Below are 7,701 nucleotides of genomic sequence, written 5' to 3'. Positions count from 1 at the left end.
GGATGGGATAGGAATCGTTCTGACAGGATATGAGTCTCTGGCTATTATAGCTAGCCCACCCCCTCGTTGTCTAAATCTGTCCTGGCGGTATGCTTTGTAACCATCCGGTACTGCTATAGCTAAGTCTGGCTCTGAAGATTCATCGGTCCATGTCTCAGTGACAAACAGAACATCCAATTTAAAGTCAGTAATGAGGTCTGAGATCTCTTGCCTATGCTTAACGAGTGAGCGCTAAGCATGGGCGAATTTTGCGGATCTCGCGTTCGCGAATTTTGCGGATTTGCGGATTCGCAATCCGCAAAATCCGCGAATTCCCGCGAATTTGCGGATTTTTTTTTTTTTGTGTTCGCAATTGTTTCTGCCAGTTCGCGAGGATTTGGTACTAGTTCGCAATTGCGAACTTACTTGTCGGCTCGCAACGGTCGCGACTATGTTGTTTCTACGTCTGGTTCATCATCACAGCCTCCCAGCACCCTCTGTTTTACCACTGGCACCCTCTCTTTGACCCATGCCACCCTCTGTTACATCAATGCCACCCTCTGGTTCATCATCACTGTAGAAGATGGGGGGGAAAAGCAAGCCCACCTGCCCTGCTTGAACTGACATGAATTAATTTGGGGTTAGTTTATTAACAACACCTGCCCTGCCCCAACTGACAATAATGAATTAGGGGCTAATTAATGTGTCACTGAAAGAATTTAAAGTTCCAGCCTGGCACCTGCTTGTCTGCTCCTTTAGCTGTAAATCAGGACCTTTGTGGCATACAGTTAAGGTCAGAGCAGGGTCACACAATAGTTGCAAGCAGGCAACCGAATTCTGGAGGGCCCCCTCAGGAAGCACTACAAAGAATCGTTACAAATCATGAGGTTGACCTTTTGCACCTGCTCATTGCTTTTGCTTTTGCTGAAATCGTTTTTCGGTTTTTTTCGCGCTATTCGCGGGGCGCGGCGTCGTGCGAAACCGACCGCGGAAGCCGCCAATTCGTGCGAATGAGCATTTTATTTTTTTGCGGCTTGTTGTTTCGCGAGTTTTTTTGCAGTATTCGCGAGCCGCTTGCAGCGCAACACGCGAATTTACCCCAAGGTCGAGTACGGGCGCGGCCATTTTGTTTGCGTGACGTATTTCCGTTTCCGCCCGCTATGTATAATCTCGCGCAGTAAGCGCATTGCGAGTAGAGGTTCGCACGAGATCGCGCGGGAAATCTAGAGGTTCGCACGAGATCGCGAGGAAAATCTCGCGCGAACTTACTTTTGCGCTCGTGAACGGGCGCCGGCCATCTTGTTTTTCATTCATTTCCTGTGTCTGGGCATGGTGTTTAATCCTCTTGGTATCTTTGCCATCCTTTGCTTGTTTTCAGTTTTTTTTTTACGATTTTGCTTCTTATCTATCCCTCTCTTTTCCTAGCTGTATATTTTTGTCTTTTCTGCTATTTTTCTTTACTTTTAAACTACTTTTTTAAACTCTTTTCTTTTCTTCTTCCCTATCCTATTCTTTCTTAATTTTCTACTTCTTCCTACCTTACCTGCCCAGACCATGGTCAAGCCAGGCGCCGTGAAGCTGCCCAGGCACTTGAGGGCCGCAGCGGCGGCGGGGAGTAGTGCTGGACCCAGTGGCAGGACAGCATGCGGGAGATTGAGGGGGGAGCAGGTGACGCGACGGGAGATCTTCAGCCCGGAGGAAGTGGGCGCGCTGGTCTACTTCGTCCAGCGCCGCCTGCCCAGGACCATCGCGGGAGGCGGCAGGATCGCGGCCGGCGGCTACAACATGCGGGAGCGCCGGAAGCGGTGGGAGAAGGTGTGCTGGGCCATATCCCACCTCTACGAGGTCCAGCGCACCTACAGCCAGGTCACCCATCGCTGGACGGACCTCCTGGACCGCGAGCGCGACCTGCTGGACCAGCTCGGCTTGGAGATCCCCGGGCTTGGTGAGTAGTAGTAGCCATTTAATCACTCACTACTATGATGTTTTCTCCTGCTCTGTGTTGTTGTATTGCAAATATTTGTTTTTTACATGGAGCAAGCCAATAATGCCGCTGATGACGATTACATTGTAGTTAAATTATATTTCAAAATCTTCTGTGCATTTCAGGTGCACTGCTCTCCTTCTCAGTGGCGTTGCTACTATGCTTATTTGTTTTCTATTTCGTGGTCTCATTGGCCTGAGTAACTATTATGTATGAGTGTACTTTACAGAACTGCGTAATGCTAGACACTAGGGGGCAGATTGCATCTACAAGCCCCTTGCGCCATGTTTACGTTGCCTTGCGTGACGCAACAGCGGCGTAAACGTGCCGCATTTACAGCATGACGCATCTAGGGAGATGCGTCACGTTATAAAGCCATGGGCCTGCACCACAATGGGTGCGTTCCTAGTACGCAGGGTGGGCGGTCCAGCGGCTGTGCGCCTCGCAAAATTGCCTGCGTGAAATGTACAAGATTTAACGCAGGCACTTCTGCGACGCTGCTACGTCAATTCAATTCCTTATGTCTGCTCGAAGCAGGCGAAAGGACTGACACAGCATGTTAAGTATTGGGTGGCCCTGAGCATTACTGGAGTTGCATTGCGTTGGCGACGTGACTCCAGCGATGCGCCGCTCTTACGTGACGAGATGCCTCACGCAAGTGCCTACCCTTGCGCCAGGGCGCGCCGCATTGTAAATGAGGCACATCTGCCGTGTCGCAAGGGTAGTTTTGCGTGACGCATTTGATCTGGCGCATCTCTGGAGATGCGCCAGAACGCGTAAGTAAGTATGCCCCTAAGGGGCAGAATTGCAATTACCGTCGCATCCCTGCAAAGTAGCAGGGATGCGCCATTAATTGTGCGGCCCGCTACCACCACCAAACATGGTGCGCCGTATTTGCAATGCGGCGCACCATGGGCCCAAAACGTCACCGAAGCTTTACTGCTGGAGTTGCGTCGCAACGATGGCGCAGCTCCATCAATGCTCTGGGGTACCCTATCTCCCCAATGCTGGGTCAAGCCGTACGTCTGCTTCAAGCAGGTGCAGGGTTTGTGTGACGCATCATTGTCCTAAAGGTGACTGATTGATATTTTGTAGATTTCCCTCAGCCACTATTAGGATGTGTTCCAGCGCAGGAATGCCCTCCCTTGCGCCGGAACGCCCCCTGATGGCGCAGGGCTTTATAACGGGATGCATCTCCCAAATGCGTCACGTTGTTATAATATTATACGCCGCACCATGGCGCCCTTTTTTGTTTAGCTGCTGCGTCACAAAAGTCACGCAAGAACGGCGCAAAAGAGCCGCAAGGGCTTAAATCTGCCCCTTCCTTTGTAACCCTGACAATAAGAAAAATAGTGGCGGTGGATTGATAGTTTGACTATTTAAATGACTGGTAATGTAGCAGGCAACTGTTAGTGTTGTCACTGATCTGACTGAAATCACAATGGAGTTTGTCTGTCACTTTGCGTCTTGCCTGCGGACTGCTGCCTGCCAGTCCTAGGTGAACGTTTCAGTACTTTGTTTAGTGAGTTACGTGACTTTCGAAGTCACAGGTCCGCAAATAAATGAAAAGTAACCATAATCAATATAATTTCGCAGAAATATTTTGTTATTGTTCTTTTGAAATGTTTGATTTGGTTGACATTGACAAGCAACAATCATCCATGTTTTCTGTTCTTTCTTTCATGTTGTACGTCAGCTCCCCCCAGGGGCGAGAGGAGGACACAGGAGCAGCAGGCGGCGGATGCTGTTCATCAACAGGGCCAGGATCGGGCAGGCGAGGGCTCCTCTGCTGGCCCCAGTAAGTTTTCATTTTAGACTAGTACCTATTTTTCCTAGCGTTCCTCATTTGACTTTTTTCAAAATTGTCTTTGCTCTTCTTGTAGACTGTATCTAAATTCTTATCCTGCCTCTACTATGACTCCCTGTGGTATTACTAGATTATTCTTATTAGTCTGTCTGTGTAGCTAACTAAGATTGCACGGTTGGCGAAACTCCCATGATTCTAGTCAGCAATAGCTCTATCAACTTAGTGCAGTCCTCTGGGATTGTCCATAATGTCTTTTGAAGTGTTCTATCTGGACTCATGCTTGCAAAAATTGCAAAACCTTTCGCTCAGTCACTCTAGTCTGGACCAAAAAACACAGATTGTATTTAAGTTTAAAAGCTTTATTAAAAGTAAACACATTTATTAAAATGAAGTCATAATAAAACTAAACGTTTAACTGATAATGGAAAAGTGGTTAGTGCTGACGATTAATTGAAGACATTTCTTGTGGTCGAGCCGAGCTCTCACCTGGTTTCAACTTGATCTTGTTGTTAGAAGTCCATCTTCTGTCTGTGTGGAGAAAAATGGTGCGTGTTAAAAAAACAGCCTTCATCAGTTGTGCCAAAAAGTGCAGCAAGACAACCTTCCCTGGAAAAAGGGACATTTTTTTTAACTTTAACGTAGACAGTCACAAATTACATTGTTTTCACATGTCTTCATTCCTAGACCAAATACTAGTGACTAGTGAGTGCTTTATTCTAACATTCTTAAATGTACTTTGTAGGTGGAACATCTGGTGGCGGGGCCAGTGTGGAGGTGGTGGTGCTCGACACGGAGGCGGAGGGCGATTCTTCAGGGGAGGAGGCGGCGGCGGCAGCTGTGAGAGTTGAGACGGTGGTGGTGGCGGCCAGAGGTAAGCTCTTATATATTCCTTACTTATTGAGATTGAAGACTAGCTGGGAAGGCAAGAATATGAGATGCATGGCTGGGTGAATGATGAAGCAATGATGGGTGGAAGGACAACAGCCTGGGTGGGTGACACAGAAACTGTATGTGTCCATATACCTGGATCATGCTACTATCTGACTCTTAGATAGCATATGTGTATCTAGAGCAGGGGTACTCCTAGTACGGCCCGCGGGCCGGTGGTGGCCCGGCAAGCCTTCCTTGGCGGTGCGCAGACCTTGCAGACAATCACTGCTCCCCCGGCCCCCACAGAGCAGAGGCTTTTTTGTATTTCACCTGTTAGCGCCCCTGCATCTCCACTCTGACAATCACTGCTCCCCCGGCCCCCACAGAGCAGAGTGGAGATGCAAGGCCACAAAGAGGTGAAATAGAACAAAGCCTCTGCTCTGTGGGGCCGGGCAAGCAGTGATTGTCAGGGTGGAGAAGCAGGGGCGCTAAAACAAACAAAGCCTCAATAATATGTTAATGGTCTTTTAAAGACCTGTTAAGTACTTTGGTGTTGTTGTCTGTGTGTGCGCGTTGAGGAAGCGGTCTCAACCCGGGCTGAAGGCTGACACAGATAGACACACACACAGTGAGATGACAGAGGGGGAGGGAGAGGGAGGGCAGGAGGGAGAGAGAGATGGAGGGAGGGCAGGAGGGAGAGCAGGAGGGAGAGAGATGTATGTAAATGCTGGGTCTGGTGGCTCAGTGGATGAGGGCATCTGCTGCAGGGACCTGTGTGCAACCTCATGGTCACAAGTTATCGTTTTGCTTTAGCCCCGCCCCCTCTGACTCCGCCCCCACCAGTGCGGCCCTCGGCCCCAAACTACACTGTAAATGTAGCCCCTGAGAGAAAGTTTGTGAGTACCCATGATCTAGAGAGAGTAGACGGTCAGTGGATGAACTAAGTGTAACTTTGAAGAGCATGTAACACTGCACCCGCACGTCCGTTCCAGTGTAGGAAAGGCAAGGAAAAGAACTTTTAATTTTGTCCAAATACTACCATAAATAGTAGCAGTAGTTTGTATTGCAAGCACTGCATAGATCCGGTTATTATGGTGGCCACTCCCTACCTCTCTTAATAAGTTTAGTAGTACTCAGTCATTCATGTGTGGATGTATCACTGGTCACTCAATAAAAAGCAAAGCAGCTAAAGTCATCCCATATATAAGCAAAAACATCCCATGTGAAGTGATAGATAATCAGATTATTTATCTTCTTCAATTTTCCATTTCTAGTACTCATTTCCACTGTAGGGTGAAAGTTAAATTAATTAAGCAGTAGCCCTTGAGTTGTAACAGAGTATTCTCAGTGCCACCCGTAATAGAAAAGTAAGAGCTTCACCACCTGCATGTACTGGACGGGTACAGTAACGCAACGGCAACGCAAGTCTAGGTCACTCCTCATGGCGTGCGTCTCTTTTTCTCGGGTGCAAGTTTACTGCGCTGGCATTATGCCGGCTTGCAGAAAATAACGTACCAATTTTCCAAAACAAGAGATAAGAAGAAGAATAAGACTGGTGTACTTTCATAGTCGACTCCAATGGAAGTCCACAGTGCTCGTAGAATTTGTTCCTTAAACTCCCACTAATGTTAGAGCAAGGATGAAGAAGTGTGAGGTTAGATAGATACTGGCCTCAATAGTTATGTAATGCGCTTGCAAGTTGCTAGTTGTACTGCAACACAAATTTCTGCTGAATGATTGAGTTAATCTTAAAGAGCATTGGTTACAGACTATGTCTTTCTTTCTTCATATAGGTTCTCCTTCCAAACGAACAAGGAGGAAGGAGCTGGCTAGAGCGGCCCGGCAACGGAGGATCGAGGCCACTGTTGCGGAATATCGGCGGCTGGTGGCCCTGGAGGACGTGGAAAGTGTGCAGTCGACAACTACAACAACGTCGTCTGCATCGGCCTCCGTGGCCCCACGGGCTGCCACCCAGCACAGTGGTCCACCCAGACTGAGCCGGGCTGCCAAAGGCAAACGCCACCGCCGAGCAGCAAGGCCAACAGCTGCCTCTCACAGGCATTGCACCTGCAAGGCAGTGAAGGCACGCCTGCGCCGCACTACCCTGATGGTGTCCCGCCTTCAGCAGGAGCTCGCCTTGCTCCGCGAGGAGCATGATGCCCTGGCCCAAAAAGTTAACAGCATCCACCCATAGTGTCCCTTGCCCCTTTTTTAGAGACTTTTGGGGGGTGGGAATTGGGAGTTGGGTTTTTGGGGACTTTTGAAGGACAATCGTTGGGGTTAGGGAGGGTCTTGCGGGAGATTATTTTGTTAGGGATATAAATATACTTTTTCAAACTTTATCTGAGCATACCTGTTTTTTACTGCTTGCCTGGTGGGTGGGGGTTTAACGTTGACTGTTTTCCTGAAAGTTTAGTTCCATTTTCTTCCTTTAAGTGTAAATGCCCAAATGTTTTCAACACTAAGTGCCTCTCACAGACTAAGTGAAGTGAATCCAAGAGTCCTAGGACTTTAGTAGTACTACCTTCAGTCTCTCGTCTCTCGTACTAATACTCCATTATACCCCCAAACCACCAAACGCTTATCTTACCTGTAATTTGTGTTTGAAAGTAGGGCTAGACCCAGGGCTGGCTCCACGGGAAACACCGAATAAGGTTGGCAATCTTGGTCGGATAAAATTTCCTCATAGCGGTGGTACTAGTGGTGTGACACAGTGGCAGTTGCATGCCTATGAAAAAAAAGAAAATGAAATCTGGTTTGTCCTCCTGAGCAATTCAACGGTACAACTGAGAATATAGCAGGTGACAGAAGTACAGTAGAGCAGTGCCACATTGTAGCCTAACAAATGGTAAAGTATAATTACTAATTCGGTTGAAGTTCTTTCACATTAGCAATGGTTCTTTGTCAAGCAGAGTAAGAATATATCCTCGGATTTCTTCACCAGCCTGTTGCTATCACCTTATCCTCCCCACCCAGCAAGTGTGTGGATTTATTGCTGTAATAATAATTTAGTCACACATCAATCAAAACCACACAGCCCGGGGGAAGAGGGTTAGGGTTT

At 48.1% G+C, this 7,701-nt stretch overlaps 1 long non-coding RNA gene across 1 annotated transcript; it reads left to right on the top strand.

Moving 5' to 3' along the window:
* Positions 1-3,655: 3,655 nt before the first annotated feature.
* Positions 3,656-6,554, top strand: LOC147677937 (uncharacterized). The gene is made up of 3 exons (XR_015302574.1): positions 3,656-3,761; positions 4,513-4,641; positions 6,434-6,554. It is a non-coding gene; the product is annotated as an uncharacterized LOC147677937 (long non-coding RNA).
* Positions 6,555-7,701: the final 1,147 nt, after the last annotated feature.

This window comes from Lissotriton vulgaris, chromosome 12, assembly GCF_964263255.1.
Source record: "Lissotriton vulgaris chromosome 12, aLisVul1.2, whole genome shotgun sequence".
NCBI classification, from domain to species: domain Eukaryota; kingdom Metazoa; phylum Chordata; class Amphibia; order Caudata; family Salamandridae; genus Lissotriton; species Lissotriton vulgaris.
The sequence above is the reverse complement of the archived record's forward strand: the minus strand, read 5'-3'. Positions and strand labels throughout refer to the sequence as shown.